The sequence below is a fragment of the Anabrus simplex genome, chromosome 5, assembly GCF_040414725.1.
Source record: "Anabrus simplex isolate iqAnaSimp1 chromosome 5, ASM4041472v1, whole genome shotgun sequence".
Lineage (NCBI taxonomy): Eukaryota > Metazoa > Arthropoda > Insecta > Orthoptera > Tettigoniidae > Anabrus > Anabrus simplex.
The window spans coordinates 321534013-321556394 of NC_090269.1; positions in this window are offsets into that span (position 1 = coordinate 321534013).

Here is a 22382-nt window from a genome sequence, read left to right on the forward strand (position 1 = left end):
GAAAGATAGTCTTTGTGACATGAAAAGTTCTTGATAGTCGAAAACTATCAGAAGCACTGACGTAAACATCTCAGAGAGTCCTTCCTTGTTGAAGTGTCTGAGTTCATTAACGTAAGTTCAATGACTGAAGAGTTCCTACTTAGCGAAACTAAGTCGATAATGGGAGCTTGCATTAGCTAGGGAATGATAGTGGCATATAATGGTAAGACTGGGCATGGACAGCGGAATAGGCAAGAGGAGCGGTGACCCGAGGTGAGACCTCTTACTGCCAGAAATTCAGTCCACCTGGCCGAAGCACATTTTCAAGAGGAGTAGCCTCCGTGCTCGACGTAGGGTGTATTCTGGAGCTGGACACCGGGGTCAGTGGGCGTCTGGACAGGCTAGGAGCTCCTTTATATAGCACACACGACGTTCCAGGCACGCGCACTGAGGGCTGCAAGTCGAGGCTCGAAGAATAACACACTGGCACGCGTGTAGCTGGCTGGCGGATCGAGAAGGGAGCGGCGGACATACAACACCCTCCCCTCCTAAATACGCCGGTACGGCGTGAAACGGCGGCGGCGCTGGCGGCGGCTGCGATGCTGGGCCGGAGCTGCTGATGTCTCTGTTGTATTGTCCGGAGCTGGGAGTGGCGCTGCCTCGTCCTGAAAGGAACCCATGGTTATTAAATGGTCTAAAGCTCGTTCAGCAATAGATTTATCTGGCTTAGCAATAGCATCAATAGCTGGACATGGGCGGTAGCGCAGACGTATCTGGTCTTGATGGTGGCAGATACGTTTCTCCGTAGTCTGTATCTCGTAGAGACGATGACCCAACGATCTGCAGATGACTCCAGGTATCCAGAGTGGGTTGGACTTGAATGTCCTGGTGTAGACCTTGTCGTTGACTGAGAACTTCGGTGGTGAGGTCTGAGGCTGGGCCGGAAGAGGCTGCAACAGAGAAAGTAAAGTTCTGTGAGGTCGTCCATGGAGCTTCTGTGCAGGAGTGATATTATCAGCGCCGGGCAGAGTTCTGTAGTTGCTTAAGAGTTGGAGCAATGCTTGGTCTTTAGTTAAGCCTGAAGAGACAGCTTTTTTCATACTTCTCTTAAATGTTCGTACAAAGCGTTCAGCTTCACCATTAGATTGAGGGTGAAAAGGCGGTGCTAGGATATGACAAATGCCATTATATGTACAAAAGTTCTTAAAAGCAGTAGCTGTAAATTGAGGTCCGTTGTCCGAAATGAGTACTTGAGGTAAACCTTCTGTAGTAAATATTTTCTGAAGAGCACGAATGGTAGCTTCTGTCGTAGTAGTTGAATGCATATCCACGACATATGGAAAGTGCGATAGTGAATCGATGACTATTAACCACATGGAACTGAGGAAAGGACCTGCGAAATCGATGTGAACTCGTTCCCATGGAGTAGTAGCAGGAGGCCAAGAAGCTAGATCAGAAGACGGGGCGTTCTGATTCATTTGACATTGTTCACAATGACGGATGAGTTTTTCGATGGCGGCATCAATACCGGGCCAGTAGCAGTGTTGACGTGCTAGTTGCTTTGTTCTGGATATACCCCAGTGGCTTTGGTGTAATAATTCGAGAACTTGTTTCTGTAGGCTAAGTGGGATAACCACTCGGAAGATGGTGCCTGTTTCTAGGAGTACGACTCCAGCACGAGTCGTGAGACGATGCTGCAGACGATGATAAGGTGCAAGGTGGGCAGGAAGCTTGCTATGAAGAGGCCAACCGTTGCGGATGTAAGTACGCACAGTAGCAAGTGTACTGTCCCTATCCGTAGCTTTAGCTATGCAGGTAGCATCAATAGGAAAACTGGATACAGTATCTTCAAGTTCTATGTCCAACTGAAGACATTCAGATTCCTGAGAATCGAAGGCAGTATCAGTCCCAACTGGTAAGCGTGAGAGGGCATCAGCATTACAATGCTGGGATGTGGCTCGATAGACAATCTGATAGGAATAATCAGAAAGGAACATGGACCATCTTTGAAGCTTGCGGAGGGAATTCTCAGGGATCTTATTACCAGGGTGGAATAAGTGTACGAGAGGCTTATGATCAGTAATGATCAGGAAATGGTTGCCATAGAGATATTCATTGAAACGGCGAATACCAAAGATGATGGCTAAAGCTTCTTTCTCTATCTGTGAGTATCGACGTTGATGGTCATTAAGTGTTTTCGAAGCGAATGCGATGGGGCGTTCCTGTCCATGACGATCCTTCTGGGAGAGAACGGCACCGACACCGTAGTCTGAAGCGTCAGTAGCTAGCGTGATGAGCTTGTCGGGCTGAAAATGAGTGAGTTGTATAGCTTGAATTAAGGCGTTGTTGATGGTTTTCCATGCCAGTTGGCATTGCGGAGTCCACTGAAATTTAACACCTTTTTTACGTAGAGCGTTTAATGGAGCTGCCACTGTAGCGAAGCGGGGAATGAACTTATTATAGTAGTTCGCTTTGCCTATGAAGGACTGGAGCTGCTTGAGGTTCTGAGGTGCCGGCATGTTTACGATAGCTGAGACATTCTGTGCACTAGGGCGAATTCCAATCTTATCAAGTATATGTCCTAGGTAGTGAACTTGAGGCTGAAAGAATGTACATTTAGCAAGATTCGCTCGTAGGCCATTGTCTTTCAATTTCTGGAGAAGGAGGCGTAGATTGGTTAGATGTTCCTGATGATCTTTTCCAGTAACAATAATATCATCCAGGTAGTTAGCACAACCGGGAATGGAGGCGGTGAGTTGAGCTAAATAGCGCTGAAAAATAGCCGCTGAGGATGAAACACCGAATGGGAGCCGCTGGAGCTGGAGCAGTCCGAGAGGAGTGTTGAGTGTTAGAAATTTCTTAGATTCTTCGTCTAAAAGTAGCTGGAGATATGCTTCTTTAAGATCAACTCGAGAGAAGAATTGTCCACCAGAGAGACGACGGAATAAGTCTTCTGGACGTGGAATAGGAAAGATATCTGTGTCGATGTGTGCGTTGACGGTAGATCGAAAATCTCCACAAAGTCGAACATTACCATCAGGTTTCTTGATGACCACTAGTGGAGTAGCCCATTGACTAGAAGTAACTGGTACCACAATTCCAGTTTTTATCCATCTGTCTAATTCTTTCGTGACCTGGTCTTGAAGTGCTAGGGGTACTGGACGTGCTTTGAGGAAGCGAGGCTTAGCTCCGGATTTCAGCTGTATGTGAGCTGTATAGTCTTTTGCTGTTCCGAGCTGAAAGTCGAAGACTTCAGGAAACTGCTCTAGGAGAGCGGTAACGTCAGAAGTAGGATGCAATGTAGATACGATGTTAATGTTGTCATGTATCTGGAAACCAAATAAGTTAAATAGATCCATGCCCATAATATTGGAGGCAGTGTAGTTGTTAACTACGAGAAGAGGAATGTCCTTCTGAATTCCTTTATAACTAGCCTGAAGCTTGATTTGACCTTTAATGTCAATTTTCCTTTTGTTAAATGTCACGAGCTGGATGTCAGCTGGAGAGCATGCAGGTGAACCTAAGTCGTGGTATGTAGCCAGGTTAATAATAATAGAGACAGGTGATCCAGTGTCTAATTGAAAATCGACAGATCGATCAGAGAATGAGAGAGGAACGATGATCTTGTGAGAATTCCTGGTAGGAAGAATAAGATTGATCTGATCAACTTCCATGTCTTGGCGTGGCTGTATATGCTTCCGGCGTGCTGCAGGAGTCTTAGCAGGGCGGAGCGAACTCTGACATACAGTCTGAATGTGTCCAAGTATATTACATCGTTTACAAGTGGCTTTGAAAAAACGAGAGTCACGACGTTCATGATGCTTGAAACAGCCTCGGCAGGAAGGCAGGAGTTTCGAGTTGCTTTTAGAATTGGGCTTCCTTGTAAAATTACGAGAGGGACCCGTGCGAGAATGCTTGGTAGAGAGCGCCTTGTCTGCGCGGTTCACTGTAGCAGAGGCTTTGTGGGCCTGAGGCGAGACTTGAGCAACTTCATGTGGAGAAGCTATGGCTGCGGCAGTCTTGGTAGTAAGCTCATAAACCGTAGCAATACGCTGGACGTCTTCTAAAGAAGGGTTACTCTTCTTGACAGCGTCAAAACGTATTTTGTCCTCAGGAGTATGTAAAATTACCATGTCCCGAATGAGAGAATCAGTGTAGGGTGAACCACAACCGTCCTTGGAGCATATGAACTGGCAGGGTTTAGCTAGACCACGCAATTCAGTTATCCATTCAGTATGTGTCTGATGGGGTTGCTTTCTGCTCTGAAAAAATTTATAGCGAGCAGCCACTATGTGAGGAGCTTTGGCATAGTGTTCAGTGAGACGGGCCAAGAGCTGTGCGAATGGTACCTCAGAGAGGTTTTCTTCTGGACTTAATTTACGCAGTAATTCACACGTAGCATTGCCAACTGAACTAAGAAATAGTGCTCGGCGGCGTTGATCATCTGTGACAGAATGGCAGATGAAATGCTGTTGTAAGCGGGCTAAATAAACCGACCATTCTTCCTTAGCCGGATCAAAAGCAGAGAACGGAGGAATAGCTGATGGCTGTGTAGAGACAGAAATAGCTTGAAGAGCCTGAATTAAGGCTGTCTGTTGTTGTTGCATAAACTGTTGTTGTTGCTGCTGTAAGGCCTGGAATACTGTAGCGAGTTGCTCAGCTGTAGCCATTGCGAGATGCGTGCAATAAAGAGCAAGTATAGCTGTGTGTCAGGACTGGTTGTATGCGAGACCTTGACCGGTATAGCGGGGAGTGAGAGAGAGAGCAAGCAAACACGCTGGAGCGTGCCACACAGGTGGAGCGCACGACAGAGAACTGTGGAATGTCGGCTGACGTTCCGGAGTGTGAAGAAGTGTAATAGCTTCACTTGAGAAAAGCGAACTGCTGTGATAGGTCGTACGGGCGCCAATGTGGAATGATGATAGTTACGTAGTATAATGTCATTGTGCCCATGAGTGGACAATATCCCGCAAGAGTTTGTTGGTCTGTTGCAAATGAGTTGATAACCGAATGGACACAGGCTTGCACTTTGTTTCGACCGAGTGGGCGACACACTGAGCACTGATTGACTTCGTCGCCAATGTATAAGTGTCTGAGGGCACAGAGTTGGCTGTATCTCGGTGTGAATGAGTGGATGACGGGGCCTATAAAGTTCGTGCTGTGTCTCGTCACCACTGAGTGTCGATTGGCGCAGATGAATTGTAAGTTTGTTATCCCGTCGCCCGAGAGTTGGCGACTGGGGCCGATGAAGTGTAGTTTTTTTTTGTTTTTTTTTTTTGGTTTTACCTCGTCGCCACAGAGTTGTGTTGTAAACAAGGTTGGGTTTACACAAAGCACAACTTCTTTATTTGCTTCACATGTAAAATTACAATATTTACACTAACAAAACTGAAAGTTATCTCGAAGCAAATTGAACTATGAATTTGGAGAAAGAGTCTGTCTTTGTACACTATATACACGTTGGAGTATTCACGTTCACTACTATTTCGGAAAGATAGTCTTTGTGACATGAAAAGTTCTTGATAGTCGAAAACTATCAGAAGCACTGACGTAAACATCTCAGAGAGTCCTTCCTTGTTGAAGTGTCTGAGTTCATTAACGTAAGTTCAATGACTGAAGAGTTCCTACTTAGCGAAACTAAGTCGATAATGGGAGCTTGCATTAGCTAGGGAATGATAGTGGCATATAATGGTAAGACTGGGCATGGACAGCGGAATAGGCAAGAGGAGCGGTGACCCGAGGTGAGACCTCTTACTGCCAGAAATTCAGTCCACCTGGCCGAAGCACATTTTCAAGAGGAGTAGCCTCCGTGCTCGACGTAGGGTGTATTCTGGAGCTGGACACCGGGGTCAGTGGGCGTCTGGACAGGCTAGGAGCTCCTTTATATAGCACTCACGACGTTCCAGGCACGCGCACTGAGGGCTGCGCGTCGAGGCTCGAAGAATAACACACTGGCACGCGTGTAGCTGGCTGGCGGATCGAGAAGGGAGCGACGGACATACAACATGAACAGTATTCTCACACTTAACTTAATAAGGTGATTCTGTTTTACGTGATTAATACATCACAAGTTCAATTTTGAGTTCAATTTATTCCATCAGCAATGACTGTGTTCTTCTAACTAATTAGCGAAATCCCACTGTGAAGACAATTGAGTGCAGCTTGTGACTCAAGGATCGCTACTAACTACAATTTAATTTGTGAAGACCAATTACTTTGAATCCATTTCATGCCCCAGTGCCACGTTACAACCAAGATTACTAGTGCTCCTAGACCATCCAGACCTCCGAGATATTCGAGACCTCCCAGATATTCGAGACCGGCTCGGAAGATGGTGGCACCATAAGCAAACACTGCAACCCCGCAATGTATCAGGACCAGTTCAACCCCAAGGAGAAGTACTGATTGTAACTGCTGTGTTGAGATGATGTTAAATTCTGACTTTATTTCATGAATAAACTTTTTTTTTTTGCTAGTTGTTTTACGTCGCACCGACACAGATAGGTCTTACGGCGACGATGGGACAGGAAAGGGCTAGGAGTGGGAAGGAAGCGGCCGTGGCCTTAATTAAGGTACAGCCCCAGCATTTTCCTGGTGTCAAAATAGGAAACCACGGAAAACTATTTTCAGGGCTGCCGACAGTGGGGTTCGAACCTACTATCTCCCGAATACTGGATACTGGCCGCACTTAAGCGACTGCAGCTATCGAGCTCGGTAATAAACTTTTTAAAACAATTAGTGTTCCATTATACTTATCTTACTTCCCTCTCCTCTGTAACAATTCAGATAAGGACCGGTCATCCCTGTGCCAAGTCTGGTGTTCAGCTAGCCATCAAAACAAACTTTTACGGTTACAATATAGGAATTAGAAAGATGTTTTTGAAGACTTGTCTGGAGTGTAGCATTGTATGGAAGTGAAACATGGCGTTACAGAAGAATGGATAGATCGAATTACGAATCAAAAGATATTGAAACAGATTTGTGAGAGGAAATTGACTTGGCTAAATTTGACAAGAAGAAGAGATAGAATGATAGGACATATCTTAAAACACGCAGGACTTGTTCAGTTGGTTTTTGAGGGAAGTAAATGGGGTAAAAACGGTAGGGTTAGACCAAGATATTAATATGACAACCAGATTAGAGCAGATGTAGGATGCAGCAGTTACATAGAAATGAAAAGGTTAGCACAGGATAGTGTGGCATGGAGAGCTGCATCAAACCAGTCTGTGGACTGATGACTCAAATAACAACATTGTTGGTTATTTATTTACAGGTGAATTCCAGTTTGAAAGAGTACAACAAAGAAGATCTTACACTGTCAAGCGTTGAGCAAAGCCAAACTGCATCACTGATCGATTTCTTGTTAGTTTTCAAAGAGGAAACAGAGAAACTAGGAGATTAAAATAATTCTACTTTGGAATACTACCTTCTCAGTTATTCCAGGCTAAGAAAGCACCATCTACTTAATGGTCTTAATGATGATGGAATGCATAATCTGCAACAGAGTGCATATAATTTGATGGAACAAAAATTTACACTTGATAAAATGCACAAAATTGCAATGTTCCTCTGGCTGCAGTTCAGGAATCGGAAGATGCTGTCTGCTAATAAGCAGGAAGAGGTCTGTTATTTTTTATTGTGTTTAATTAGGCAACATTATTTTATCTCTTTTTTTCTGTTATTTATTATGACTCACCATTGCTGTTTCTCCATTAGGTGCTTAATGAAGTAAGAGCTATGTGCAAAAAGGTTGACTCAGAAAATCCACTTCTATCATCCTCCGTAAAAAGGGTGAAAGATGACGTATGAAGTCTGGTGTGAAGTTGGCAATGGAAAGGATGAAATTCAAACTTACTTCCATGGGGTTCCCGGAGACAGCTCTGACTTATATAACTGGTGGCATTAGCAGGAATGACGATTTCCTAAACTAAGATGTGTAACCCAAATAATTTTGGGTATTCCCACAACAAGTGCTCCAAGTTTAGAGAGTATTCAACAGAGCAAGATGTGTCATTTCAGCAAGATGTTCAAGTATTTCTCAAAAAACAGAAAAATCACAAACATAGGGAACATAAGGAAATAGATCTAGAAAGTAATATATAACCAATAAAGTAATATATATATAATAGGTAATTGCAAGAAATAAACTTTTCAGCCATAAAATAAATTGAGTTATTTCTCCAGTCTGGAGGATTAGTTATTTTATATATATGTTATTATCTAATGCCACTATTATATACTGTACTGTATTGGAATAATGTAATACCCCGCCCCCAAACAAGTGTTTATGGTTGCAGGAAAACCTAGAAGTCCATTAAGACCCCTTAGGCGTAGGTTATTTTTTTCACAAAAACTATTACTTTCACTCATTCATTCAATTATTTCATAACTAACTAACTCCTAACTAGGATGAAGAAATTAGCCCTCCTTTAACTTCATCATCATCATCATTATTTCCCTTTATCAAGCTCCTGCCAGGTCAGGGTATTTATGACACTTCTCCATCTTCCTCTTTCCTTCCACCATTCCCTTTCCACGATCTTGTCCCAGTCTAAATTTTGTCTTCCTATGCTGCTCTTCACTGATTCAATCCACCTTGTTCTAGGTCTTCCTCTTGCTCTCTTCCCCTTGCACTTTGCCTCCAGCATCTGTCTTGGAATTATATTCTTCTCCACCCTCTTTACATGTCCAGCCCTCCTTTAACTTCATCATCATCATCATCATCATCATCATCATCATCATCATCATCATCATTTTCCTTTATCAAGCTCCTGCCAGGTCAGGGTATTTATGGCACTTCTCCATCTTCCTCTTTCCTTCCACCATTCCCTTTCCACGATCTTGTCCCAGTCTAAATTTTGTCTTCCTATGCTGCTCTTCACTGATTCAATCCACCTTGTTCTAGGTCTTCCTCTTGCTCTCTTGCCCTTGCACTTTGCCTCCAGCATCTGTCTTGGAATTATATTCTTCTCCATCCTCTTTATATGTCCAAACCACCTTAGTTTATTCTTTTCAATTCTCTCATTTAGCTTTCCTATCCCAACTTCCTTCCTAACATCTTCATTTCTCACTCTGTCTTTCCTTGTGTTTCCTATCATACTTCTTAGGAACATCTTGCTGGCTTGAATTCTACTCTCTTGCCTGCTAGTCAAATTCGAAGTCTCAGCTGCATAAGTCAGTATTGGTGCATAGTACATTTTGTACATTATCTCTTTACTTTACCTTGGTACTTCTTTGCTCTAAACAAATAGAATGCATTGCCCTGCTGTACCCTCCTGCTAATCTCCATATCCACCCTAGCATTTTGCATTCATTCATTTCTTAAGTATTTTAAGCTCTCCATAATTTCCAGACTCTAACTTCCAATTTTCACAGTGCCCTTTCCTTGCCTTTCCCCTCTCGACATCACCATAGTCTTACTTTTATCTGTACTGATATTCATGCCATACCGGTACTTCTCAATTCTTTTATCATTACATCTAGTTGTTGTTGCACTTCTTTGCTGTTCTTGCTTCAGATCACAACATCATCTGCAAATCTTCTTCTCTTTATCTCCATAGGCTTCCTTTGTTTCCTTTACAATTTCATCCATGACCACAATAAACAAAAAAGGTGACAGCACACTCCCCTGTCTTAGTCCAGTCTTATTCCTAAACCGTTCTGTCTTTCCAACTGGGCTCAGTACCCTGCTAACACAGTTGTACATTGCTTGCACTATTTCCAACATTTCTCTTCCAAGTCTCTTTTTAACCATAGTTTCCCAAACCTTCTGTCTAGGGACACTATCATATGCCTTTTCTATACCTATGAAAGTCATGACCAGATTCTTTCCATATTCCCAATTCTTTTCCATCAGCTGTCTCATGCTAAAGATTGGGTCCACTGTAGATCTTCCCCTTCACTCCTCTTCTACATTTTCCACTTCAGTAACTGGGTTTTGTTGCTTCAATCCCTCTTGAAAATCTTCCTGTACATTTTTTTCTTTCAATTTCCATACTTTTATTTTACTTTCTCATATCTCTTTCAGTTTCTCCATTTTTCCCAATCATAATTTTGCCATCAGAACTCTATGGTCTCCATCAAATGCTTCTCCTAGTAAAGCTGTCACATCCATCAACTTCCTGCAATTTGTCCTTTCCACCAAAAAGTAGTCAATTACTGATTTTGTTCTTCTGTCACTCCTCCCATACCTCATAATTTTCCTGCTGTTTTTCTTTCAAAACCATGTATTCCCTACTATCAGTCCATTCCTTTTACAGTTCCTCTCATTCACGATTCTTTTTCCCATATCCATATGGTCCAATGACTTCTTCCTCTCCTTGTCTCTCGTTTCTGATCTGTGCATTCAGAGCTCCCATAACAACCAATTCCACACCTGAAATTTCTCTTTCTACTTTCTTTCTGTCTGTGGTGCATACACTTGTATCAAGTCCATCACTTCATTCTTTATCTTTAGTATAATCTTCGTTCTTCTGTCACTCACACATTCTACCACTTCAACATACTCCTCCAATTGCTTTGAAATATTTAGTCCCACTTAGTTTATTGCCTCTTGGCCACCACTCCAGTATAATGTGTATCCTTTCCTCAGTTTCTTCCTTCCCTTACCTTTCTATTTCACTTCACTCAGCCCCATCACTTCCACCTTCTCCTTCTCCATGAAGTCTACTACTTCCTCCAGCTTTCCTGTCAGGGTCATAAGATTTACTATTCCTATCTTAATGTTGGTTACTGGTCGCCAATTTCTCACAGTTCCTCCAGTACCCTCAGAACTGCACGTCACCTGCAGGGGATGCCCTAACGTTTTCGGAGGCTGATTTTTTTTTCTTTTTCTTTTTTTGCTAGTTGCTTTATGTCGCACCGACACAGATAGGTCTTATTGCGATGATGGGACGGGAAGGGGCTAGGAGTGGGAAGGAAGCGCCCATGGCCTTAATTAAGGTACAGTCCCAGCATTTGCCTGGTGTGAAAATGGGAAACCACGGAAAAGCATCTTCAGGGCTGCCGACAGTGGGGTTCAAACCTACTATCTCCTGAATACTGGATACTGGCCGCAATTAAGCGACTGCAGCTATCGAGCTCGGTCGAGGCTGATTTACTAGTACCATATCACGTATAGACTATTATTACAATGGGGTTGTCACTCCCAAAGGCATTTTATACCTACTGCCAGGTGTTATTCTGTGCCACTCCACTGGAGTACAGACGACTTCTGCAGCCACTCCTCAGGAGTACAGATGCTACAAGTTTCCCTCTTCCACCACAGATGCCAAGCCGAAGTCCACCTTATCTGACACTGATGCTGTTAGGGTCTTCACCCATTTTCTGGGCTTGGGTCCTTCATATTTGTGACCCCTGGAGAGGGGCTGTTCCAGTATTTTAAAGACCCCAGGAACTGAGCTGCCTGTTGGTCTGCAGGTTGTATTGGGTATTTCAACCAGCCCTACTGAACTGTACAGTTCCCCTATCAGCCACCTGGGGATGCGCCTTCTAGGAGTTAACAGGCTTCTGAAACAATAATATTAACATAGCTGCAAAAAATATTTTCTAGAAAATAGTTTAAAGTGACAAGTAGAGTTTTTTATCACATGTTAAATTTGTATTTACTTTTTCAGTACCATGTTCAAATTGTGTTTTAATTTGTTTTCCAAGTAAATGTCTTTCGTCAAGATGAATATTATATTGAGTAGTACTTGAATATAATATCTGTACACTAAATTATCCTAGACTGTTCCATTTCAATCAAAGTAAAAATATGTAAATAATTTTCTAACAGAAGTATGTTTTTTGCTGTATCCATGAGATAGCATTTATCAAAATACAAGGAAAGTGCCAGCAGTTGCAAGAAAGAAAACTGCGGTTAATGATCTGGGTAGCGACATGATGCTTCGCAATGAATAACAAATAATACTGTTATTACAAGTTCCATATTGATGTTTCAACACGTAATAGTGCCGATTAAAACTGAAGATAATTAATTTACACTCAGCTCCTACTGTTAGCTTGTACTACACGGGTCACACCGTTACTTCAGAGAAGACTGTTTTTGTGGTACAACTATACGTATCATAGAGTTGGAAAGCGATAGCTCTCTTTGACCAGGGAGCGCTCGGTTGGGAGATGCTGAGCAAGTGAAGGCCAAATCCGAATGTGAGCGATTACACACAAAGAGAGTTTGTGAAAACCGATCTCCAATATCTCAATGTATCTCTCCCTTGCTGTACTCTGGTGTGAACACAGTTGGGAAATGATTGTTACCCATGTTGATAACCAGGTCAGACAGCATCCAATCCAGTCCAACATATGCTTAATGGGAAACAAGTCTAACAATCATGTCGGCTAGAGGATTTGACAAACACCTTGGAGAGTATGTTAGATTGCACAAACGCTATGTGTGTGGACATTCTCCTGTCAAAATATTACTTCTTCTTGTTGCACAAATGACAGAGAGGCACAACTGAAATTATGGCAACTCCAAGAAATATCAGAGAATAACAACAACCTTTCTCCTCAGTGTTTTGTACTCTGGAAAAGGCCTTTGTTTTGTCCAAATACCTGCTGTGTGAACAGGGTTGAGACACTTAGGTTGCCCTCTGTGATGGTATGTCTGGTCAGGTCCACCAGCTTACTGTTAGTAAATTTATTTTTAGTATTTAATGAAAATACATTAACAATGAATCCAGTCAGTTCTTCATGAAATGGAACAATGCTGCCTACTTTTTTTCAACTCAACCTCTGTTCTGAATAATATTAACTCATTTTAGTTATAATCTAGTAAAATAATGATAAATGATAAACGTACATGCAGAACACAGGTCTGAGGACAAAAATCTAATGAATTCCCTCTCTACCACAATTAGACAAAAGATTAACTGAATAATATACAGAGTTGAATTGTCAGAATGGGTGAGAACTTGATTCTTAATCAACAAAACTCCTAGTCAGACATGCTACCAGTGAGGTCAGTATAACAGAGCTCAGACTGGTGTTTCATCTTTATACATAAAGTAACTTGTCCTGACTGACTGACTGACTGACTGACTGACTGACTGACTGACTGACTGACTGACTGACTGACTGACTGACTGACTGACTGACTCATCATCTCCGAGCCAAAACTACTGGACATAAAGAAATTAAATTTTGGGGATACATTTATAATACAATCCAGGTGCTCACTAAGGGAGGATTTTTGGATATTCCATCGCTAAGCGGGTGAAAAGGGGGGTGAATTTTTAAAATGAGTGTATCTATATCTCAAAAACTGAACAGTTTAAAGACATGAAAATTGGTATTTGGAATCTCCTTTAAAAATAAAGAAACAAAATGGGCAATGATCAGCAGAGGTGTGAGACAAGGTTGTGGACTTTCTCCTTTGTTGTTCATAATCTACATGAACAACATAATACAGGAATGGAGGCATGAAAGGCATGGATCAATCCCAGTCAGCAGATATCACACACACACCTTGATGTCATACTCTTTGCTGATGATGTTGCATTGGTAGCATCATCAGAAGATGATCTACAGTGGTCAGTATTTAATCTCCAGAAAGTCTCTTCAAAATTCGACATGATCATTTCATCACGAAAGAGCAAAATAATGGCCTTTAAGGGAAAGGATCCTACTCCCAGTATAAAATCTGTTTAGATAACAAAATTTTGGAAAGAGTCAGCGAATTCAATTATCTGGGATACAATTTATCTTACCAAGGGGAAATTGATATCTCTGCAAAAATAACCAAATTTACTAGAACAACAGGACAACAGGAATCATAAATCATATCATGAAGCCATCTCTTGTCCAAAAACACACTCCCTTACACCTTCGTAACACTATAGCCAGACCAACCCTTTGCTATGGCAGTGAGGCATGGACAAAAAGAACTCAAGACATTTCCAGAATTACAGAACATGAAATGACGTTCGTGCGTAGAGCAGCAGGCTATACGAAATGGGATCATACAAGAAATGAAGATGTGTTTAAGGGACTGAATGTGAAACCAGTAATCAATTACATCTATGATTACCAAGAAAACTGGAAACGTCACGTTCAAAGGATGGAATCTGGAAGACTACCAAAGGAGATCCTATGCTATCAACCAAGAGGACAGAGATCTATAGGACGTCCAATGAAACGATGGAAAGAAAATGCAAGACCGTAGGATGATGATGATGATGATGATGATGATGATGATGACATAACCTCTCCTGCCCAAATGCGAACCTAACCTTCCTGGGATGAACAAACCTGTTCCCACAAACGAGGCCCTGTCAACCAAGTCACGGTGGTATAACCGTTACATCAATTATGGAGGAAATGCTGTAATTTCAGCTAGTCCATTAGCTGAAAGGTGGCAGCCCCACCAATGGTCTTACTTCCTTCAGGCTAGCAACCCGTCGGAAGAACATCTTATTGCTTTCAAGTCTTACAAAACGAAAAATGCAAGACCATAACGGAACACTTGGCCCAATACTTGGGAGGAAGATGATGATGATAAAATAAAGTGTTTTCAGAAAATTCCATTAACCGGGGTGAGAAAGGGGTTGAACACCTTTTATGTGGATACTTATATCTCAAAAACTGTAGATGTTACAGCCATGAAAATTGGTTATTGGAATCTCCTTTAAAAATAAAGAAACATTTTTTGTTTTGTTTTGTTTTTGTTTTTGGAAAATCAACTTAACGGATGGTGCACAGGAGTGACAAAAGGGGTGAATTATTAAAATGAGTATATCTCAAAAATGTAATGTTACAGACATGAAAATTGGTATTTGGAATCTCCCATAAAAGTAAAGGAAAATCCACTTAAGGGGAAGTATTAAAGGGGGGTAACTTTTTAAAATGAGCATATATACAGAACATATCAAAAAACTTAACACGTTACAGATGTGAAAATTGGGATTTTAATCTCTTTTAAAAATTAACACGTATTTGTTTGTTATTGGAAAAAACACTTCAGTGGGGAGGAATGAAAAAGAGGTTAAATTCTTTTATGTGGATACTGAACATGTTACAGACATAAAAATTGGAATTTCCTTCAAAAATAAAGAAACACATATTTTTTTTGTTTTTGGAAAATCCACTTAAGGGCATAGAGTGGGTGAAGAGAAGTGAACTTAGTTGAATTCTTTTTATGGGGATACTTATACATCAAATACTGAAGATATTACAGACGTGAAAATTGGTATTTGGAATCTCCTTTAAAAACAAGGAAACATGTATTTTTTTTGTTTTTGGAAGAATCCTCTAAAGGCAGTGAAAAAAGGTGAGAAAGTATTTGAATACCCTTTTGGAGATATTTATATCTCAAAAAATGAAGATATTAGAGTCAAGAAAAGTTTTTATTTGAAATCTCCTTTAAAAATAAAGAAACACGTATTTTTTTGTTTTTGGAAAACCTCCTTAAGGGAGGGGGGGCCATGCTGAACAGGACTGACAAAAGGGATAAATTTTTAAAATGAGTATATCTCAAAAATGGAACAGTTACAGATGTAAAAACTGGTATTTTGATCACTTTTACAAATAAAGTAATACATACTTTTTTATTTTCGGAAAAATCACTGGGGGGGGGGGGTAAGTTAAAAAGGACTCAAAGAAGGGTTGAATTATTTTTGTTAGAATACTGGTATTTCAAAATCTGAAGATATTACAGACATGAAAATAAGTATTTGGAATCTCCTTTAAATATAAATAAACACTTTCTTTTGTAAAATCCACTTAAATGGGGTGTAAAAAGTACTGAAAAGAGGCTGAATTATTTTTATGAGGATACTTATATCTCAAAAACTGAAGATGTTACAGACATGAAAATTTGTATTTGGAATTTTCTTTAAAAAGGAACATACATTCTTTTGTTTTCGGAAAATCCAATTAAAGGTGGATAAATGAATTGAAGAATGAGTTTAATTCTTTGTATGAAGATACTTATATCACATGAATGAAGGATGTTACGGACATAAAAATTAGTATTTGGAATCTCCTTTAAAAATAAAGAAACACACATTTTTGTTTGGGGGAGAGGGAATCAACTTAAGGGAGGTGTAAAAAGAGTTGAATTCTTTTTATGAGGATACAAATAAGAAGTGGACTTAAAACAATACACTGCTAAGGGGTTTTGACTAGGGGATGAGGAATGATGACAAAAATATGTTTATATGACACCGTTTGGATTACTCGGGTAGTGGTGGTGGTGATTATTGTTTGTTTTTTTTTTTTTTTTTTTTTTTTTGCTAGGGGCTTTACGTCGCACCGACACAGATAGGTCTTATGGCGACGATGGGATAGGAAAGGCCTAGGAGTTGGAAGGAAGCGGCCGTGGCCTTAATTAAGGTACAGCCCCAGCATTTGCCTGGTGTGAAAATGGGAAACCACGGAAAACCATTTTCAGGGCTGCCGATAGTGGGATTCGAACCTACTATCTCCCGGATGCAAGCTCACAGTCGCGCGCCTCTACGCGCACGGCCAACTCGCCCGGTGATTATTGTTTTAAGAGGAAGTACAACTGGGCAACCATCCTCTATTAACACTAATCAGAAAGAAAATATGGAAGGGATCCGACACTTCAAAAAATGAAGGTATTGGCCAAAAGAAGACAATGTCCATGAAGGACATGAAAATGAAAGACTCCCTAGGATTCTCAAACCTAATACCGTCAGGGCTGAAAGTACAAGAGGTGAACAAGGGAGGTTGGATAGGACAGATGAAAGGAGTCTGATATAAATAAGTGTAAGTAATACCAGGACTCAGCTGAGGGCCCCATGGTTGCCAACTCAGCTTCTAAGTTAAGAGCCCCTTGGGCCCCTTTTAGTCACCTCTTACGAAGGCAGAGGATACCATGGGTGTTATTCTATCTCCCCCACCCACAGGGGGAAGACAGTTCAGGTTTAAGAAAAGTTATTCCACTGAGGCTCAACTTGTAGGATACCAGTAATATATAGCCGATACCGGTATTTTAGATTCAGGAAGTCAAATGGACTAAATCGCTGTTGATCTATCCAAGGCTTTTGATAGGGTAGATTATGGAAGACTACTGACAAAAGTGAGGCCAACTAGACTAGTCAAAAGAGTGAATGGGTGGCAACATTTCTAAAAACAGAACTCAGAGAATTAGAGTAAGTGAAGCATTATCTGATCCTGAATGATTAAGACCGGAGTTCCTTAAAGCAGTATTTTTGGACCTTTATGTTTTCTTATATACAGTATATAAATTATATGAATAAAGAACTGGAATCACAGATAAGGCTTTTTTCAGATGATGTTATACTATATAGAATATCATAGTATATACCGGTAAGTTACAGGATATGAGCAACTGCAAAAAGACCTCAGCATTGTTGTGAGATGGACAGCAGACAATGGTATAATGGTGAAAGGGATAAAAAACCAGATTGTAGTTTCATGAAGAGCAATAGTCTTCTCAGTTTTAATTATTGTGTTGATGGGGTGATAGTACCTCATGGGCAATTACTGTAAATACTGTGGAGTTAATTACAAAGGTTATAACAAAACATTATTACACACCTTTTCATATGCATATGGGGATATTTAGGGGTTGCAGTAGGGATGTAAAGGGGAGGGTATATCACTGGTATGACCAAAATTAAAGTATGGCTCCTGTGTATGGAACTCTCACCAGGATTACTTGATTCGAGAATTGGAAAAAATTTGAAGAAAAGTCACAATCTTTTCTGGGTGATTTCTGACAAAAGAGTAGTGTTATAAAAGTGTTGCAAACATTGGACTGGGGAGACTTGGGAGTAAGGAGACAAGCTGCTCGACTAAGCACTATGTAAAAGAAACATATGTGAATTTTCTTAATTTTTCTTTTAAGACATGCTTGTATTGACTAAGGTGGACCAATTATATATATTTTTTACTGTGCAGTCAATATGGAAGAAAACAAAAGATGAGATTCTTTATTGTAAGCAGGATGTTCCGATCTGTCAGTGGAGAAATAGCGTGTAATGACATTAGTAGACAAATAAGGTTGTGTGGTGTTTTTAAAAGTAGGAAAGATTGTAATATGAATATAAATTTGGAACCAAAGAGGACAAATTAGGGCATATATCCATTTATATGAGTTAGAAATTTGGAATAATTTACCAAGGGTGATGTTCATTAAATTTCCAAATTCTTTGAAATTATTTAAGAAATGACTAGGTAAACAACTGATAGGATTTTTTTACCTGGGTAACTGCCCTACATGCAGATCAATGGTGATATTGAAGTGGATGACCAAGATTTGATGGAGGAAAATCTATTGCAGTAGGGCCTACAGTACCTAACTTACATTATGTCTGTACAGAGTTGGGAAGTAAATGAGTAGAAGAAAAGTAATCAAATCACTTGTAATAAATACTTTTTTTTATCAGTTTTTACTTTTAATCCTTACTTTTCACAAAATGTAATTTTTACATCTTGAAATAAAATAGTAATTCTTTTCATTCTGGTAATCAATATACATCACTTCGAAGCTTTGGTGACTTTGGAACCCCAGCACTCTTAAGGCATCATGCTAATGATATAAATTATGAACCTAATGATATGATGTACACTCTTTCATTTACTCGCAGCTTGTTGTGGTAATTGGTTGCTTAGATAATCGTGTACTACGACTTTGTGGGCTTGCATATTCCCGAATGAGAGTGGTAATGATTTCAAATTTAACAAGTTCCCTTGTAGTCAGAAACAGGCACAGTATTTCAAGGAATTTACATGTGTATATTTTAAATAAGTTAGAAAAGTCAAACCTCCTAAAGGCAATTGGATCTTCAGAAAAGTACCATCAAGGTGAGTAAATTAGTTTCATTATTGTGAGTGCTGCTTTCTAAAAATTTAGCCACCCATTCAACCATTCTTTTGTCTAGTCCAATAGCCCTCATTTTCATCATCAGTTTCCATGGGTGCCGTGCCCATATGACAGTTTGTAGGTGGGGGGGGGGGGGGGGCTAGACCTGGGGGTATGTAGAATTTTTAATATTTTTAATATTTAATATTTTGTATTCAGCAATAGAATAACACCCACGGTATCCCCTGCCTGTTGGAGGGGGGCGGTACTACCACTTCTACGTAATACCGACTTTTAAATCATTTTCTTGAAAGAAAAACACCTGACTACATTAGAATTTTTCCTTTCTCTGAGAGCTGGGGGGGGGGGGGCGCGGACACCCTTGCCGCCGGGTATGGGCGTCCTTGTCAGTCTCCCATAATCTATCCTATCAAAAGCCTTAGATAGGTCCATAGTGATGCAAACCATTTGACCTCCTGAATCTAAAATGTGTGCTATATATTGCTAGAATCCTACAAGTTGATCGCAGGAATAACCTTTCCAAAACTCGAACTGCCTTCTATCACACCGGTAATTTTGCAAATGTGTCTAATATAATCAGAAAGAATGCTTTTTGAGAGGTTACGTGTAACATATGTCAAGCTGACTGGCTTGTAATTATCCACTTTATGTTTATCAACTTTTCCCTTGTACACTGGCGCTACTATTGGAACTTTCTGTTCATTTGTTATACCTCCCCTATGCAAACAGTACCATAATTAAAAAATATATTTCTGATTCAGCACTATTTCTAACAAATTGTTTTCTTGGATGCTTCTTTGTAGGTATTTATATGGTAAAGACATCATCAGGTGAGGTAGAATTTTGCATGCTTGGTTCTTTCTCCATATAATTACAATACATGTTCTAAATTAATTCAAATGACATGTAACATGAGAAGTGTAACTTTTATGTGTAAGATTAACATTTTAATTTCAGATTTACAATTACTACTTGTCAAATAGTGATTTTGACTGTCAGAGATAGGCTTGCATACTAGTAATGTAATAACTTTGGGTTAGAAATAAGGAATATGTCCCACAACTTGAAATAAGGTTTTATTCTGTGATTTTCGTGGTACTTGTATGGAAACAATGGTCATGGAAGGAGAGATGATGAAGTAAAACGTATGAATGTCTACATTTAACGATTTATTCATTTCTTAAAGAAATACAGTAAGTTATACACATGAGCTGATATTTCACATTGATCAAATTGTATTTAGCTATGGCATGCTTACATTAATCATGTGAGAAGTTGAGGCTGACACCGAGCACTACTGGCCGTGTTAGAGATCACTGTGAAGACCACATATATTTATGATGTTTCCAGAAAGCAATATTTCATTTAAATAAATGCACACACATTGGACATGCTCTTGTCACTCACACCAGTTACTGGTACTTAATCGCATAAAAAAAATAGACTCAAGTTACTTTTTAAACTCTAACTACATGTGCATGGCACAAGAAAACAGTTATACTGATGATCAGAGCATAACATACAGACGATGCTCTAATTAGAAAGAAAAGGAAGTGAGAATAATTTCCTATCGCAATATTACATTCATAAATGATATCAAAATCTTCTGTATCTGCATAGTCTAGAACATGTAAAACTTTAGAAATACATCCAAATGCCAAAGTTGCAATGTATTAATCTTCAGTATGGGTAGATGAAGCAGTCATAACCTCAGTTCTATTGCTCTCAAAAGTGAGATTATTATGGTAGAATTCAATTCTAATGTAGAAGTAGTGGCTATCCTGCTAGACTTAGGTTTATCTGCTAGAGTAGATATTCAAAGTCCTTCATAAAGGATGCTGAAACTGCAGACTTTCTTTATTTGGTATGTAGAAAAGAAATCTTTATATTTGATTTTATCGAATGTAAGGAGTAAGAGAAACATTCCCCCCTCTGATGACTGTTAACCTTGTGATTCCAGTTGATAACTAAGACATGATAAAGATAATCCCTAGAAAGAGTTTCACCAGAAAATTTCTGCAACTCTTGAAATAATTATAATGTTATTGGCTTTACTCCCACTAACGAATTTTACGATTTTTGGAGATGCCAAGGTGCCGGAATTTAGTCCCACATGAGTTCTTTTACATGCCAGTAAATCTACCAACACAAAGCTAACGTATTTGAGCACCTTCAAATACCACCGGACTGAGCCAAGATCAAACCTGCCAAGTTGGGGCCAGAAGGCCAGCGCCTCAACCGTCTGAGCCACTCAGCCTGGCTCTGCACCTCTTAGAAGTGTTACTGAAAGAAATTATATTATGTTGTCTTTATTGAGTCATCAGCTTAGAGGCTGGTCGGTTCCTAAGGAAACATGTAAAACAGAGTTATAACAAGACTTACTTGGCAAAGTGAGGAGAAAGATAATTACAAATTTCCTCACTGAGCACAAAGGGCTACTGCAGCACCATTGATTCCTTGAGTAGCATCTTTCACATCATGAGCATCAGATTTAAACATGTTATATCCATCAGGGGATTGCAATAAACACAAGCATGCTGTATCTAAAGTTGAAATGTAATGAAATGTCGTATGGCTTTTAGTGCCGGGATATCCCAGGACGGGTTCGGCTCGCCAGGTGCAGGTCTTTCTATGCGACTCCCGTAGGCGACCTGCGCGTCGTGATGAGGATGAAATGATGATGAAGACAACACATTCACCCAGCCCCCGTGCCATTGGAATTAACCAATTACGGTTAAAATCCCCGACCCGGCCGGGAATCGAACCCGAGACCCTCTGAACCGAAGGCCAGAACGCTGACCGTTCAGCCAATGAGTCGGACTATCTAAAGTTAAATAATCAATATTCAGTTTTACTTTACGATAAGTTAATTACATTTAGTGGATGCCATCATGACACTTATAAGGTGCAGACATATTTGATTACATTTTCAGAGAGCTAAATATTTTTTTGCTTTTTATGGCATGTTCCATTTTGTGTCATCCAATTCAGTTCAACTGGAAAGACCAATGTCTTCTTCCTATGTCTTCCAGACAGCTTCCAGCTTGCAATTTAGTGTCAAAATAAGTACTGTAAGGGAGGAATATCAGCTGTTGGCACCCTGTCCTAACTAACATTCTATTGTCATAAAATCTACAAGGCAGTAAAATTGTAGTTCACTAGAACTCCTGCATCATCCAAAGGCATTGTCTATAGTGTGAGATACATCATGAGTGATTGGTGGCCTTTGCCAAAGACTACTTTGTTTTGCCAAAGGGGAGATCATTACAACATGACTCAATTGCCAGATGATTATGTTTCCAGGAAATCGTATATATTTTTATTAATTTTACATCGTTCAGCATTCAGACATACTCAGTTGTTCAGAAGACCTGCTCTCAATCATTAAGATATGTTAAGAAAATTAAAATAGGGAGGATAACAGCTGACACTGATCAGGGAGGAAGAATGCCCATAGTAAAGAAGTGTAACATTATTATTATTATTATTATTATTATTATTATTATTATTATTATTATTATTATTATTATTATTATTATTATTATTATTATTATCGTCATCAATACTTTTCAAAACTATTGTCATGTGTGAA